General features: G+C 42.2%; 1 protein-coding gene across 3 annotated transcripts in view; it reads right to left on the bottom strand.

Annotated features, from left to right (window-relative positions):
• The window catches only part of RBM25 (RNA binding motif protein 25), a 61,523-nt gene extending 58,231 nt beyond the window's left edge, over positions 1-3,292 (bottom strand). Inside the window, 1 exon segment of one of the 3 annotated variants that reach the window (NM_001243829.1) lies at positions 3,116-3,292. The gene's annotated coding sequence lies outside the window, so the exon portion shown is untranslated. 3 annotated transcript variants of the gene reach the window in all.
• Positions 3,293-17,777: the final 14,485 nt, after the last annotated feature.

Here is a 17,777-nt window from a genome sequence, read left to right as displayed (position 1 = left end):
GAAGTATTATGTTCCTGGGTTTTAAAATCAAAAAAAAAAAAAAAAAAAAAAAAAAAAGGGAAGGGGAAAGCTACTCAAAAAGTTTGAGTAGGAGTTCCCGTTGTAGCTCAGTGGAAATGAATCTGACCAGTACTCATGAGGACTCAGGTTTGATCCCTGGCTTTGCTCAGTGGGTTAAGGATCCGGCACTGCTATGAGCCGTGGTGTAGCTCGCAGATGTGGCTCAAATCTGGCATTTCTGCGGCTGTGGCATAGGCCAGTGACTACAGCTCAGATTTGACCTCTAGCCTGGGAACTTCCATGTGCTGCAGGTATGGCTCTAAAAGGACAAAAAAAAAAAAAAATAGTTTGAGGAATCTGTCAAAATCCTCACATGAATGGTAATGGTAGTTTCAGAAAACACAATCGAGATTAAAAAAACAAACAGAATGTTTTTGTAAGATCTTAAAAGATTCAATGATTACTTTTGCTTCCAGTCAATGCAATTTTTCTCTAAATCATGTGTGAATGAAAAAGGTAGATAGCTAATTTGCTTGTAGCTTAAAAAAAAGGAAATTTGGTAACCAAGAAGATTAATTATTCAATAAAAATAGCTAAAAAAGATTAAAATAGTATGGAAGTTCCTCAGAAAACTAAGTATAGAACTACCATATGATCCAGCAATCCCACTCCTAGGCATGTATCAGGACAGAACTTTCATTCAAAAAGATACATGCACCCCTATCTATGTTCATTGTAGCCCTATTCACAATATCTAAGACATGAAAACAACCTAAATGTCATCAATAGATGAATGAATTAAGAAGATGTGGTACCTATATACAATGGAATACTACTCAGCCATAAAAAAAGAATGAAATAATGCCATTTGCAGCAACATGGATACAATAAGAGATTCTCATGCTAAGTGAAGTCAGAAAGAGAAAGACAAATACCATATATCACTTACACGTGGATCTAAACTACGGCACAGGAGTTCCGACTGTGGCTCAATGGTAATGAACCGACTAGTATCCACAAGGATGCCAGTTTGATCCCCTGGCCCCACTGAGAGGGTTAAGGATCTGGCGTTGCTGCAGTGTGGGCCAGCAGCTGCAGCTCCAATTCGCCCCCTAGCCTAGGAACTTCCATACGCTACAGGTGTGGGCCTAAAAAAGCAAAAATTTTTTTAAAATAAAAAAATATGACAAAGATGAACCTTTCTACAGAACAGAAACAGACCCACAGACATGGAGAACAGAATTGCAACTGCGGGGAGATGGGGGAGTGGGATGGCCTGGAAGTTTGGGGTTAGTGGATGCAAACTATTACGTTTAGAATGGATAGGCAATGACGTCCTGCTGTATAACATAAGCAACTATATCCAATCACTTGTGATAGAACATGATAGAAGACAATATGAGAAAAACAATCTATATACATGTGCAACTAGGTCATTTGCTGTCCATCAGAAGTTGACAGAACACCGTAAATCAACTATAATAAAAATTTTTTTTACTTTTAGAAAATGTAAGTCAACAATTTTTTAAAAAATCAGCTAACATCTTAATTTACTTACTTTTGTTTACAAAACCTTTCATTATACATTATCTCATTAATCTCCCAAATTACCTAGTGTGGCTATAGTATTCTTCATTTACAGAAAAAGCAGCTAACTTGTCCAAAGAAACACAATAAGGGACTCCAAGGTCTCTACTATCCTGAAATTACCAATCCAAAGGCTCTTTCGCTTATCACAATGCCTCTTTCTAGTAGTAACATACCAACAATTAACTTTGACTTTATTTATAAAAGTCTATCCAGAGTACACTGGAAAATGTTAGAGTCAGGGTCAGCCTCCTATGTCACTTTTGAAAATCCTCAAATAACAAGTAACAGTCAATAGGGATTAAACACTTACTAGGTTAGTTGGGCACTGCACTAAGGACTTTACATACGGTTTTCTCAATTAATTCCCAATCCCAATAATCTATGAGGTGGATAATAGTTAATAATCTTCATTTTACAGGTGAAGAAAACCAAGGCTTTAAGTTAAATTAAGTAGAATGGCACAGTATCTAACTTAATCGTGAGGAACTGATGACCAACTGAATGTCTTTGTAGGCCTTTGAATATTTTTAGAAATTAAAGCTCTCAAAACAATATAAAAATTGTTTATAAACTACTGCCAACTACCCAAATTCACAGTACTTCAAACTAGAGCAGTCTGGTGCAAGAGAAGTCCAATCTCCTCCCCCCTTTGGATCTGCTCCACTCTGTCCAATATTAAAATGGCTCTTCCATGGCTATATAAATCCATACTACATAACTTCGAAATAATCTTCACACTCCTATAACTATTTCGAAAAAACGCATTTAAAAAGTAGTACTGAAGAGCAAAGAAGGACGAGAACTAAGTAACGTATTTTAATGTGGAGCTTGGTCATCCCTGAGAATCAATGGGGATACAGTTTACGGGAACCTCCAGTGGAGGAAGGGGGCAGGACCACAACACTCATCACAATCTTAGACAGGCAAACCAACCAAGGGAGTGCTAGAAAAGGTGAGCAGTAGCTAAATTCTGGGCGGGGAGAGGGGGAGCAGTTCACTCGGTGGCGGGCTTTAGATGACCAAAGGGGAAGGGAAAGAAATCAGTTGGTGACCAGCTCCTCGCTGAAAAGGGTGGGTGCTGGCCGGCTTCTAGGCAGAGCCCGGTGCAAACCTATCCCAGGCCCAGAATATCTACCGTAGGGCTTCCGCAGGCTCGGGTTAGAAAGGGACCAAAGAGACGAGCTCCCCAGGGGCCGACCGATCGTTTTGTGGTAAACGTGGAGCCCAGAATGGGCCGAGGCCACTCTGTGGCGGGCCGTGAAAAGGAAAGTGAGGAGCAATGCAAGGAGGAAGGCTCTGGCAATAGGTCCGGCGTCCCCAGGCTACAGCTGGGCCCACTGGTTTTCGAGGCCTTAGAGAAGTGGAGAAACCTAAGCCTCGTGCCCGTCCCCTCCCCCACCCAACCCCCCCCCCCAATCCCCATCCCACCCGGCCTTTTCGCAGCCTCCCCGGCGGCTTTCCCTTCTCCGCCAGCCAAACTACCCCGTCTCCCGGTTTCCACACGCGTTGAGAGGCGTGAACTCACCCGCCGCTGAGAAAACGGTACTGTCTTCGCGGCCTTGTGGGCCCCAGGTTACGAGTGGGCTCCACCGGTTCGAGGTTTCTGCGCACCGCTCGCCGGGAGATTGGTTCCGAGACTCCTACTCGCACAGGCCGCAAACACAGCCGCGCAGCGCGGGGAGCTTCTGGAGGTCTTCCTATTGCCCGGCGTGCACTGCGGCTGAGGGAGTGGAGAGGAAGATCATAGAGAGGAGCGTTCTAGATAGTCTTCACTGTAGGCTCTGAATCAGCGGCGAACAACCAAAGAGAAGGCGCGCCTAGTGAGGGCTAGAAAGGCTTAAACTGTAAATTAAGACCCACCCTGCCATTTTTGATTGGAGCTGATTGAATCTTATGATTAGGCGACGCCATCTTGAGGTCAAGGTTCCGGCTGGACCCTGCCCGAGGACTGTTAGAGGATTTCTCGATTTTTGTAGTTTGTGTTTCGAGGTTAGAACCTTGTTTTGTGGCTCACTGAAGTTCGATGGACTGATAACCCAGCACCTCCGTAGAAACCCCAAGTGTTAATGTTTCCTTAGAAAACAGCTACTCTTGATACCAAGAGATAGGGCAAGGGGTGATTTTTTTTCAAAAAATGGAAACACACACACCTCCAATACACAGCTTTCGCGCCCTAAACGAGCCAAAAAACATTGCTTGAAATTCCTGAAACGGCCTTTAAATTTAATACAGCTTTCATTCTGTAATGTAAACGTGCTAAAAAGATTATTAAACTAATGGAAATGAACTAATCACAAAAGATTAGGTTCTTCAGTTGATGGACTGTATGGTTAGTATCTATTTACAGGCCTTTGTTTCCTAACTGCTTACTTCTCAGAAGGATTATAATTTATTCAGTATGCAGTCATTGTCTCCCTTAAGTGCCTGGTGCTGGAAATATGGAGGTAAATAGGAGTGATGTTGTTGTTGTTTGGAAGAGCTGCAAACAAAGCAGAAGAGGTGACAGACTCTGACTACTGCCTATAAAATTGATCCTACCTACACACTCCCCACCTGCGTTTCCTGTTTAATTTTACTCTATAACACTTACAACCATCTACTCTATCATTTTCTTATGGTTTGTCTGCCCATATGCCACTAAAATGTAAACTTAAGGAGTGCCAGTATTGTCTGTTTTGTTCACTCCTGAGTTTCCCCGGTTCCAAGAACAACGCCTGATACATAGCAATAAATATATAGCTGATTGAAAGAAACGAATATACACCGGTATCAACAGAACATAAAATGCAATGGGAGGGAGTACCCGTCATGGTGCAGCAGAAACGAATCCAACTAGGAACCATGAGGTTGTGGGTTGAATCCCTGGCTTCACGCAGTGGGTTAAAGATCCAGCATTGCTGTGAGCTGTGGTGTGGGTCGCAGATGCGGCTCAGATCTGGCGTGGCTGTGGCGTAGGCCGGCGGCTATAGCTCTGATTAGACCCCTAGCCTGGGAACCTCCATATACTGCGGGTGTGGCCCTAAAAAGACAAAAGACAAAAAAAAAAAAAAAAAAGCAATGGGAGACTAATAGGAAAGGCTGTAACAGTACCACCGTTTGTAAAATAACGTCCTGCATTTCTGCTTGCTGGGTTTATTACCATTAAGACAGACCAATAATTACTCCTCTGAGCTATTGCAAGGATCAAATTAACTAAGGCCCGTGAAAATACCTTTTTCAGGGTATTCTCTGGTGGTCAAGTGTTTAGGATTCAGCACTTTCACTGCAGCAGCCCCAGTTCAATCTCTGGTCTGGGAACCAAGATCCTACATCAAGCCACTGCACACTGTGGCCAAAAAAAGAGAGAGAGAAGATATTTTTTTAGTAGTGCTAGTCAAATGCCAGCTACATTTTACAAATAAGAAGTTTGCCCTGGAGTTCACATCATGGCGCAGTGGTTAGCAAATCCGACTAGTATCCATGAGGATGCGGGTTTGATCCCCGGCCTCGATCAGTGGGTTAAGGATCTGGCGTTGCCACGAGCTGTGGTGTAGGTGGCAGACATGGCTTGGATCCTGTTTTGCTGTGGCTGTGGTATAGGCCGGCAGCTACAGCTCCAATTAGACCCCTAGCCTGGGAATGTCCATATGCTGTGAGAGCAGCCCAAGAAATGGCAAAAAAAAGAGAAGTTTGCCCCTTTTTTTTCTTTTTCTTTTTTCTTTTTCTTTTTTTTTTTTGGCCATGCCCGAAGCATGTGAAAATTCCAAGGCCAGGGATTAAACACTTCTTACAGCAGTGACCCAAGCTGTTGCATTGCCAATGCGGGATCCTTAACCTTCTATGCTGCAAGAGAACTCTTCCCCCCACCCCACCTTTTTTTGTAATAATCTCAAGCACAGAGAAATGCTCTAGGTTACTCTGTATCCCTATATATTGTTAGAACCATTGTATACATGTATTACTGGAGAGAAGTTGTCTCAAGCAACAGTTTGCTTACTTTCCTATAGTAGACATTTGTTTGTTTATGTTGATCCAGCATCCATTCCCTGGTGTTTGGTAAAGGCACACACTCCAAATTTCTTAGAAGAAAACATCCTTGGGAGTTCCTGTTGTGGATCAGCAGTAATGAACCCATCTAGTATCCATGAGGATTCAGGTTCATTCCCTGGCCCCAGCTCCGTGGAGTAAGGATCCAACGGCATTGCTGTGAGCTGCAGTGTAGCTCACAGAGGCATCTCAGATTCAGAGCTTCAGCTCCAATTTGACCCCTAGCCTGGGGACTTCCATATGCCACAGATACACCCCTAAAAAGCAAACAAACAAAAAACTAAAAAAGAAGAAAAAGAAAAAAGAAAAAAATTAACAATGCTTCCACTACTGCAGATCTTTGTAGTTCGAATACAAAGTTCCAACCCTAGCCAGAACCCTCAGATACCGGGACAGACTTAGGATCAATCAGAGCCAATAATTTAGCTCTTACATTGTATCGGGCACTGTTATAAGCATCTGGCAACTATCAGCAACTTTAAATCTCACAGGAACTCAGGGAAGCAAAAACTATTGTAATCCAGATGAAAAAAGGAAGGTTTGAGGAAGTTAAATAATTTGCCCAAGGTTATAGGAAAAGGAATTGATAGAGCCAATCTAGTTCCTGAGTCCATGCTCTCAGCCATTTACACTGTGTGCCTCATCTTGTCAGAAATAATGCTTAAGAGAGACGTGGGTGGGGAATGGGGGGAGGGCACCTTTTTTTCACTTAATTTAAATCTGGGAGAATTTAAGCATAGAAGTACTGGGGAGGAGTTTCCTGGTGGCTCAGCAGGTTAAGGATCTGGCATTATAACTGCTGTGGCTCAGGTTTGACCCCTGGCCCAGGAACTTCTGCATGCTGTGAGCATAGAAAAGAAAAGAAGGAAAAGAAAAAAATACTGGGGATAAGAATGAAATCAACACAGAAGAAAGTAGAGCTAAGAGGAGATGAGAGATTTGAGACTATGGATTCAGCCACTTTTTTTTTTTTTTTCTTTTGGTCTTTTTTGGGCCGCACTCACAGCATGTGGAGGTTCCCAGGCTAGGGGTCAGATCTGAGCAGTAGCCTCTGGCCTACACCACAGCCACGCCAGATGCAAGCCACGTCTACGATCTACACCACAGCTCACAGCAATCTGGATCTTTAACCCACTGAGCAAGACCAGGGATAGAACAAAATCCTCATGGATACTAGTCAGGTTCATAACCTGCTGAGCCACAACGGGAACTTTCAAGCCCAAGTCCTTTCTTTTTTTTTTTTTTTTTTTTTTTTGTCTTTTTGCTATTTCTTGGGCTACTCCTGCGGCATGTGGAGGTTCCCGGGCTAGGGGTCGAATCGGAGCTGCAGCTGCCAGCATACGCCAGAGCCATAGCAACGCAGGATCCGAGCCGCATCTGGACCTACACCACAGCTCACGGCAACGCCAGGACCTTGACCCACTGGGCAAGGTCAGGGATCGAACCCTCAACCTCATGGTTCCTAGTCGGATTCATTAACCACTGCGCCACGATGGGAACTCCCCAAGTCCTTTTTATTTTTATTTATTTATTTATTTTTGGTCTTTTTTGCTATTTCTTTGGGCCGCTCCTGCAGCATATGGAAGTTCCCAGGCTAGGGGTCGAATCGGAGCTGCAGCCCCCGGCCTACGCCAGAGCCACAGCAACGAGGGATCCAAGCCGCGTCTGCAACCTACACCCCAGCTCACGGCAACGCCGGATCGTTAACCCACTGAGCAAGGGCAGGGATCGAACACGCGACCTCATGGTTCCTAGTCGGATTCGTTAACCACTGCGCCACGACGGGAACTCCCCCAAGTCCTTTTTAATTCAGGAGAGTGTATAAGAGAATTTCAGAAGTTCTTTCAGAATAAGATCAAAGAAGAACTTTCCAGCAGACCCAGGAACCAATTGAATCACCTCCTAAACTGAGTTTCTTCCTCGTGCCTGAAATAATAATTGGCAAGATAGATGCAAAATTTCCTAGAAAACCAGGCCTATTCCTTGCGTGAAGAAATGGGTTGGCTTTCTCTGAAATCTAAGGTCTGTGCTTGGAAAATTGTACAAAATTTGAATTCTGTTAGAAAAGAGGAAGAGGGAAATGGACACTGAGAAGGCAACCATAAATTCACCATACAGTTTAAAATAATCATTTTCATATTTATGAACATTTGTTTCCAAATTGTATGCATTTAAACAATCCTGCCATTACCATCTTTATACATGTTTCCTTCAAAATACGTGTCCACATTTCTCTAGGACTGATACCTAGGAGTGGAAAGGAAAGGAGGAAGGGTATGCTAATTTCTAAATTTAAATGGATACTACCAAATAGCTCTTCCAAAGGGCTATACCAGTAAAATTTCTACAGATAGTTTAAACTTAAATACATATTTATTCATATACATACATATGTGTCACTCTAATGGGAGACAATGACATTTAATTTAGTTTAACTTACATTTCCCTGACTTCCCCTAGTGAAGATGAATTATTTTATGCCACAACTGTTATCTGAACCTGGTCTCCACCGATCCAATGAAACTATGTCTACTTTTTTGCTCAGTCCAATGGACAGTCCTCAGTCTTTAACTTATTTCACCCCTCTAGCATTTAACTCCGCTGACTACTACCTTTGACAAATCTTTCCTAGGTTTCCACATGCTTCATCCTACCACACTGCTTTCTCCTTCTCAATTTCCTTAGGAGGGTTCTCTTCCTATGCGCATATCTTGAAATGTTGGTATTCCTCAGTGTCCTGTTGCAGGCTTTCCTCTCTTCTTATGCTAAGTGACTCCACAGCTGACTCATCTACTCTTTGGGCTTCAATAATCATCTATTCCCAGACCTATGTCTGTAGCCTCAATCACTTGAATTCCCTTCTCTCACTGGCCAGCTCTCTACTATCTCCATCAGGATATTCCCTGGGCACCTCAAACCCAACTCAGGCAAAACCACATTCATCATTGTCTCCACTGTGTGGGGTTTTTTTTTTTTTGTTTTGTTTTTTGCTTTGTTTTGTTTTAAAAGTAGAATTCACATAAAATTCACAACGTTAAACATTAGTACATTTACAGTGCTGTGCAACAATCACCACCAATTCCAGAACATTTTCTGTTCTGTTCTTTTTTTCTTCTTTCTTTCTTTTTTCTTTTTACAGATGCACCTGCAGCACATAGAAGTTCCCAGGCCAGGGGTAGTACTGGAGCTGCAGCTGCTGGCCTATGCCATAGCCACGGCAACACCAGATCCAAGCCACATCTGTGACCTATGCCACAGCTTGTGGCAATGCTGGATCTTTAACCCACTGAGCAAGGCCAGGGATCAAACCTGCATCCTCACAGAGACAACATCAGGTTCTTAATCCACAGAGCCACAGTTGGGAATTCCTAATTACAGAACATTTTCCTCACCCCTAATAAAACTCTGTACATTGAATAGTCACTCCCTATTACCCACTCCCCACAGCCCTCGGCAACCATGAATTGGTTTTGTCTCTATAGATTTGCCTATTCTGGGCATTTCCTATAAAGAGAATCATAGAATATGTGGCCTTTTGTGCTTGGCTTCTTTCACTCAACATGTTGTCAAGGTTCATCCATGTTGAAACGTGGCTGTGCTTCATTTCTTTTCTTGGCTAACAACATGCTGTTGCATGCATATGCTACATTTTATTTATTCATTTATCAGTTGATGGACATTTGAATTGCTTGCATCATGAACAAGGGCACTATGTACATTCGTGTACAAATTTGTTTGAACATACGTTCTCAGCTCTCTTGGGTATATTGCTGGCAGTGGAATTGTGGAATCATACAGTAGTCCTCATTTTTAAGGAATTATCAAACCGTTTTCAGAGTTCCTGTCATGTGTGCAGTGGTAACGAATCCGCCTAGGAACCATGAGGTTGTGGGTTCAATCTATGGCCTCACCCCGTGGGTTAAAGACCTGGCGTTGCCGTGAGCTGTGGTGTAGGTCAAAGATGCGGCTCAGATCTGAAGTTTTTGTGGCTGTGGCATAGCCCTACAGCTGTAGCTCCAATTGGACCCCTAGCCTGGGAACCTCCATGTGCCTTGGGTGTGGCCCTAAAAAGCAAAAAAAAAAAAAACCAAAACAAACAAAAAACTGTTCTCCATAGCAGCTGCACTATTTTACATTACCACCAATAAAGTTTGAGGATTCCAATTTGCCCACATCATTGCCAATACTTATTATTCTTTGATTTTTTTTTTCCCTAATTATACCTGTCAGTAGATGTGAAGTGGTATGTCATTGGGATTTTAATTTGCATTTCTCTAATGATGAGGTTGAGCATATTTTGTGTGCTTGTTGGTCATGTGTTTATCTTCTTTGGAGAAATGTCTATTTGCATTTTTTGGTCCCCACCCCCCTTTATCTTTTTCTTTTCTTTCTTTCTTTTTTCTTTTTCTTTTGCTTTTTAGGGCCGCACCTCTGGCATATGGAAGTTCCCAGGCTACGGGATGAATCAGAGCTACAGCCAACGGCCTACACTGCAGCTCATGGCAACGCCAGATCCCCAACCCACCGAGCTAGGCCAGGGATCGAACCAGCAACCTCATAGATACAAGTTGGAATCATTTCTGCTTCTCCACCATGGGACCCCCCCCCCTTTGCTTTTTCTTTCCTTTTTTTTTTGACCTGAGCCGCTACAATGATAACATGAGATAACCTACTGAACCACATGGGGACTCCCCTTTGCCCTTTTAAAATTGGATTATTTGGGAATTTCCTGGTGGCACAGTAGATTAATAAGAGTCTAGCATTGTCACCATAGCAGCTCAGGTCACAAGCTGTGTGCTTGGCCAAAAAAACAAAGGAAATTGTTGCCAAACATAAAGTGTCTTAGTATATTCAGGCTGCTATAGCAAAATACTACTTACTGCTCACAGTTCTGGAGGCTGGAAGTCCAAGATCAGAGTGCCAGCATGGCCAGGTGAAGGCACTCTTACTAGTTGCCAATTTATATCCTCAAATGGCAAAGAACTTGACTTAGAAAAGAATGGACTTAGAGGAGTTCCTGTCGTGGCTCAGTGGTTAACAAATCTGACTAGGACCCATGAGGTTGCAGGTTTGATTCCTGGCCTTGCTCAGTGGGTTAAGGATCCAGCATTGCCATGATCTCTGGTGTAGATTGCAGACACGGCTTGGATCCAGCATTGCTGTGGCTCTGGTGTAGGCCGGTGGCTGCAGCTCCGATTCGACCCCTAGCCTGGGAACCTCCACACGCCCCAGAAATGGCCCTAGAAAAGGCAAAACAAACAAACAAACAAAAAAGAATGGACTTAGAGGGCACTATGCTAAGTGAAATAAGTCAGAAATACAGACACTCCATGCTATCACTTTATGTGGAGTATAAGAAATGAGAACAAAACCTAGCTCAAAGATACAGAAAACAAGAGTTCCTGATGTGTACAGTAGAAACAAATCTGACTAGTATCCATGAGGAAGGATGCAGGCTTAATCCCTGGCCTCGATCAGTGGGTTAAGGATCCAGAGTTGCTGTGAGCTTTGGTGTAGGTCAAAGATGCAGTTCAGATTTGGCATTGCTGTGGCTGTGGTATAGGCTGGCAACTGTAGCACTCTGATTTGACCCCTAGCCTAGGAACTTCCATATGTCATGGGTGCGGCCCTAAAAAGAAAAAAAAAACATTAAAACTACAAGGTACCACCTCACACCTGTAAAGAATGGCCATCATTAACAAGTTAACAAATAAGCAAATGCTGGAGAGGGTGTGGTGAAAAGGGAACCCTCCTACACTGTTGGTGGGAATGAAAATTGGTACAACCACTATAGAAACAGTGTGGAGGTACCTCAGAAAACTAAATATAGAACTACCATATGACCCAGCAATCCCACTCTTGGGCATATATCCAGACAAAACTTTCACTGAAAAAGATACGCGCACCCCTCTGTTCATGGCAGCACCATTCATAATAACCAAGACATAAAAAACAACCTAAATGTCCAACAAAGGTGGATGGGTTAAGAAGATGCAGTATATGTACACAATGGAATACTACTCAGCCATTAAAAAAGAACAAAATAATGCCATTTGCAGCAACATTTATGGAACTACAAACACTCATACCAAGTGAAATAAGTCAGAAAGAGAAAGACAAATACCACATGGTGTCACTTATATCTGGAATCTAATATATGGCAAAAATGAACTTACCACAGGAAAAAAAGCTCATGGACATGGAGAACAGACTTGTGGTTGCCAAGAGGGAGGGGAAGGGAGTGGGATGGACTTTTGGGAATCTGGGGTTAATAGATGAAAACTATTGCATTTGGAGAGAATAAGCAATGAGATCCTGCTGTAGAACACAGGGAAATAGATCTAGTCCCTTGTGATGGAACATGATGGAGGATAATGTGAGAAAAGGAACGTATATATATGTATGTGTGTGACTGGGTCGAGTTGCTGTACAGTAGAAATTGACAGAACACTGCTAATCAACTATAATGGAAAAAATAAAAATCATTAAAAAAATGCAGAAAACAGATCGATGGTTGCCAGAGGTGGAGATTGAGGGGTGGACAGAATGGGTGAAGGGGGCCAAAGGTACAAACTTCCAGTTATAAAAATCAATAAGTCAGAGTTAGATCCCTGGCCTGAACTTTCATGTGCTGTAGATGTGGCCAATATCAATCAATCAACCGATCAACCAATCATGGGACTGTAATGTACAACATTGTGATTGTGGCTATAGTAATATTACATTGCATATTTGAAAGTTTAAAGTAAATCTTTTTTTTTTTTTTTTTTTTTTTGCCACATCTGCAGCATGTGGAAGTTCAGTCCTGGCCCGTGGTTGAACCCAAGACACAAAACAACCCAAGCCACTGCAGTGACAATACTGGTTCCTTAACCTGCTGTGCTGCAAGGGAATTCCTAGAGTAAATCTATTTTTTTTTTTTTTTAACAGCTGCACCTGAGGCATATGGAGGTTCTGGGGCCAGAGGTCAAATCAGAGCTGAAGATATGTCCTAAGCCACAGCCACAGCAACACTTGATCTTTAATCCACTGAGGGAGGCCAGGGCTCCAACCTGCATCCTTATAGAGAAAATGTCAAATCCTTAACCCACTGAGCCACAATGGAAACTCCAACCTAAAGTAAATTTTAAACATTCTCATAGAAAGAAAAAAATTTGTAACTATATATGGTGATAGATATTAACAAGACATTGCAGTGATTATTTTCAAAGTGCACACATGTAGAATCATGTTGTACACCTGAAATTAATATATTGTTGGAGTTCCCGTCATGGCTCAGTGGTTAACAAATCCGACTAGGAACCATGAGGTTGCGGGTTCAATCCCTGGCCTTGCTCAGTGGGTTAAGGATCTGGCACTGCTGTGAGCTGTGGTGTAGCTTGCAGAAGGGGCTTGGATCCCAATTTGCTGTCGCTCTGGCGTAGGCTGGTGGCTACAGCTCTGACTTGACCCCTAGTCTGCAAACCTCCATATGCTGCGGGAGCAGCCCAAGAAATGGCAAAAACACAAAAAGTCAAAAAAAAAAAAAAGGTATATATATTGTTATATGCCAATTATACCTCAATTAAAAAAAATGAGTTGGGAAGTGTTCACTCTTCCTCTATTTTCTGGTAGAATTTATGTAGAATTGGTACTTGTTTTCTTTCTTAAGTGTTTGGTGGAATTCAGCAGCAAAGCCAAATGGCCTTGGAACTGTCTTTGTAGGAAGGTTTTATTTTATTTTATTTTTATTATTATTTTTTCTCTTTAGGGCCGAACCTGTGGCATATGGAAGTTCCCAGGCTAGGGGTCGAATCAGAGCTGCAGCTGCTGGCCTAACACCACAGTTGCAGCAACGCTGGATGATTTGAGACACATCTTAGACCTGCACCCCACCTCAAGGCCATACTGGATCCTTAACCCACAGAGTGAGGCTAGGGATAAAATCCATGTCCTTGTGGATACTAGTTGGGTTCTTAACCCACTGAACCACGATGGGAACTCCTGTAGGAAAGTTTTATTATTTATTTATTTATTTTTTGTCTTTTTGCTATTTCTTCGGCAGTTCCCGCATCATATGGAAGTTCCCAGGCTAGGGGTCGAATCAGAGCTGTAACCGCTGGCCTACGCCAGAGCCACAGCTACGCAGGATCCGAGCGGAGTCTGCAACTTAGACCACAGCTCACGGCAACGCCGGATCCTCAACACACTGAGCAAGGCCAGGGATCGAAACCGCAACCTCATGGTTTCTAGTTGGATTTGTTAACAGCTGAGCCATGACGGGAACTCCAGGAAGGTTTTAAACTAAAATTCATCTTTTTTTTTTTGCCTTTTCTAGGGCCGCTCCCCGTGGCATGTGGAGTTTCCCAGACTAGGTGTCTAATCAGAGCTATAGCTGCCGGTCTACACCACAGCTACAGCAACGTGGGATCCAAGCTGTGCCTGCAACGTACACCACAGCTCATGGCAACACTGGATCGTTAACCCCCTGAGCAAGGCCAGGGACTGAACACGCAACCTCATGGTTCCTAGTCGGATTCATTAACCACTGTGCCACGACGGGAACTCCTAAAATTCATCTTAATAAATAAAGTGTTGTTCAGGTTATATTTCTCCTTGAACCATATTTGCAGTTTGTGTCCTTTAAGGAATTTGGCCATTTCTTCTAAGTAGTTGAATTTATTGACATAAAGATATTAATAATATGTGTTTTTTCCTCCCAGTTTTTGGCCAAACCTGCGACATGTGGAGGTTCTGGGGCCAGGGATGGAATCCCATCCAGAGCTGCCACCTACACCACCACAGCTGTGGCAATGCCAGATCCATAACACACTGAGCCACAGCAGGAGCTCCAATTTTTTTTTATTATTCTTTTAATGTATTAGGATTTGTAATGGTTTTCGTTGCCATTTCTGTAATAGTATTTGTGTCTTTTCTCTCTTTTGGGGGTAAGTCTAGATATGAATTTATCAACTTTTAAAAATCTTCTCAAGGAACCATGTTTTGGATTATTTTCTCTGTTGTTTTCTATGTCATCAATTTCTGTTCTGGTCTTATTTTCTTCTCTTTATTCTGAATTTAACTTGCTCGTGTTTTCTGTGCCATAAGATGAGAGCCTAGTAACTGCTTTGAGCCCTTTATTCTTTTTTGAGACAAGCAATATATATCTTAGAATTTTTTTCTCTAAGCATTGTCTTTATTTGTTGTGTTTTCATTTTCATTGAGCCCTGAACATTTTATAATCTCCCTTGTGGCTTCTTTGACCAAAGCATTGTTTAGAAGTGTATTGTTTGGGAAGTTCCCAGCGTGGTGTAGTGGGTTAAGCATCCCTACATTGCTTCCAGCTGTGGCGCAGTGTGCAGCTGCAGCCTGGGTTCCACCACTGGCCCAGGAATTTCCACACGCCATGAGTGTGGCAAAAAGAGAGAGAGAGAAAGAGAGGGAAGTGTATTGCTTAATTTCCAGATATTTGGGGATTTTCCAGATACTTTTCAGTTATAGATTTCCAATTAATTCCATTGCAGTCATAGAAAATACTGTATATGAATTCAGTATTTCTAAATTTGCTGCGATTTGTTTTATTGCCTAAAGGTCTATCTTGAAAAATGTCCTGAATGCACTTGAAAAGAACATATATTCTGCTGTTGTTGGGTAATGTCATTAGATCAAGTTGGTTGGTAATGTTGTTCAAATCTTCCATATCCTTACTAATTTCCTTCCTACTTTTTCTATCAATTATTGACAGATCTATGTGGATCTATTTCTCCTTTCAATGCTTTCATTTTTTTTGCTTTATATGTTTTAGTTTTTTAAATGATTTTTATTTTTTCCATAATAGTTGGTTTACAAGGTTCTGTCAATTTTCTACTGTACAGCAAATTGACCCAGTCGCACGTATACATATATACATTCTTTTTCTCACATTATCCTCCATCATGCTCCATCGCAGTTCCCAGTGCTCTACAGTAGGATCTCATTGCTTATCCTCTCTAAATGTAATAGTTCACATCTATTAAATTCCCAGTCCATCCTATTCCCACCCTCTCTCCCTTGGCAACCATAAGTCTGTTCTCCAAGTCCATGAGTTTCCTTTCTGTGGAAAGGCTGATTTTTGCCATATATTAGATTCCAGATATAAGTGATACCATGTGGCATTTGTCTTCCTCTTTCTGACTGACTTAGTGTGAAAGTCTCTAGTTCTATCCGTGTTGCTGCAAATGACATTATTTTGTTCTTTTTTAACGGCTGAGTAGTATTCCATTGTGTACATATACCACATCTTCTTAATCCATCCACCCCTTGTTGGACATTTAGGTTGTTTCTATTTCTTGGTTATTGTGAATAGTGCTGTCATGAACATAGGGGTGCATGTATCTTTTTCAGTGAAAGTTTTGTCCAGATATATGCCCAAGAGTGGGATTGCTGGGTCATATGGTAGTTCTATATTTTGTTTACTGAGGCTTTTTACATTTTGAAGCTCCATTACTAGGTGAATGTGTATGTCCCTTGACAAAATTTGTCTCTTTTTAAAGCTGGTAATATTTCTTATTTTAAAATATTTTTGTCTGATAGTAATGTGGTATTCCAAGTTTTATTTTGTTTGGCATGTGGAAGTTCCCAGACCAGGAATCAAATCCAGAACAACAGCAACTGGAGCAGCAGCAGTGACAAGTCTAGGTCCTTAACCCGCTGAGCCAACGAGAAACTCCAGGTTTATTTTTGTTTGTTTGTTTTTGTTTTTTGCTTTTTAGGGCTGTACCCGCAGCATATGGAGTTTCCCAGGCTAGGGGTCAAATCAGAGCTACAGCTGCTGCCCTACACCATAGCCACGGCAATGCCAGATCCGAGCCTTGTCTGCAACCCACACCACAGCTCATGGCAACGCGCTGGATCCTTAACCAACTAAGTAAGGCCAGGGATTGAACCTGAAACCTCATCATTCCTAGTCAGATTCATTTCCGCTGTGCCACAAAGGGAACTCCCTCTCCAGGTTTGTTTTGACTAATGTTTTTATAGTTTTCAACTTTTTCAATCATGTCTTCACATTTAAAGTGTTTCTCGTAGACAGCATATAGTTGGACCTTGCTTTTTTTTTTTTTTAATTTCATTTCTCTCTTCATCACGTGCATGCTTTTCTCTACTTTCTTGAATGTATTGAGTATATTTATAATACCTATTTTAACATCCTTATCTGCTAATTCTCTCTCCTGTGTCATGTTTGGTTATGGTTTTTTGTTTCTGTTTTTGACTGTGCCCATGGCATACAGAAGTTCCTGGGCCAGGGAACTCCTTGTTCTTTTTTATTGCTTGCTTTTTCTCCTAGGTATTGCTCATATTTTCTTGCCTCTTCACCAATCTGGTAATTTTTTAATTGGATGTCGGCTATTGTGAACATCATCTGCTATTTGCTGTTGGATTTTTTTTTTCTTTTTTGGCTACCCCTCAGCATATGGAGTTCCCAGGCCAGAATTTGAGCCATAACTGCAACTTATAGTGCAGCTGTGGCCATGCCAGATCCTTTAACCCGTTGTGCTGGCCGGGGATAGAAGCTACAGTCCTGGCGCTGCGGAGACACCACTGATCCTGTTGCACCAGAGCGGGAACTCCTGTTGCTGGATTTCGTTTTACTTTTATTATACTATTGGACTTTGTTATGGGATACAATTAAGTTACTCAGAATTTGATCCTGTTTGGTTGCTTTTTTGGTATGTTTCGTTGGTTTGTTTTTTTGGCTGCACTCAAGATATGTGTAAGTTCTTGTGCCAGGGATTGACACCACACCACAGCAGTAATCAGAGCCACAGCAGTGACAATGCTGGCTCTTTAACCCACTGAGCCATCAGGAAACTCCCATGCTTGCTTTTTTTAAACTTTATGAGTATAGGTCTAGGGCTTTAGTCAAGGATAATTTGACCTCATTACTCAGGCAATACCTTTCTGAAGACATTTGGATGTTTCATCTATTAAAGGTCTTTCCACTTTGCTGGTGGGGACATAAAATATTCAAGCACAGTGTGAGTTGAGGAAGTTGTTCTATTCTCCTCTCTCTCTCTTTTCTTTTCCCCACATTCTCACACAAAGACTTGGGTAGGATCCTTCTATCAATCTCCCAAGTTCTGAGTTCCCTCTTCTCTTGTATTCCCCACCCCACCTCCTCCCCGGTAAATCGATGTCCCCATAAG

Source organism: Sus scrofa, chromosome 7 (genome assembly GCF_054392235.1).
Source record: "Sus scrofa isolate SSC_HxYL_T2T_F1_AM1 chromosome 7, Sscrofa_HxYL_maternal_Yorkshire_Landrace_v2.0, whole genome shotgun sequence".
In the NCBI taxonomy this organism is placed as follows: domain Eukaryota; kingdom Metazoa; phylum Chordata; class Mammalia; order Artiodactyla; family Suidae; genus Sus; species Sus scrofa.
The sequence above is the reverse complement of the archived record's forward strand: the minus strand, read 5'-3'. Positions and strand labels throughout refer to the sequence as shown.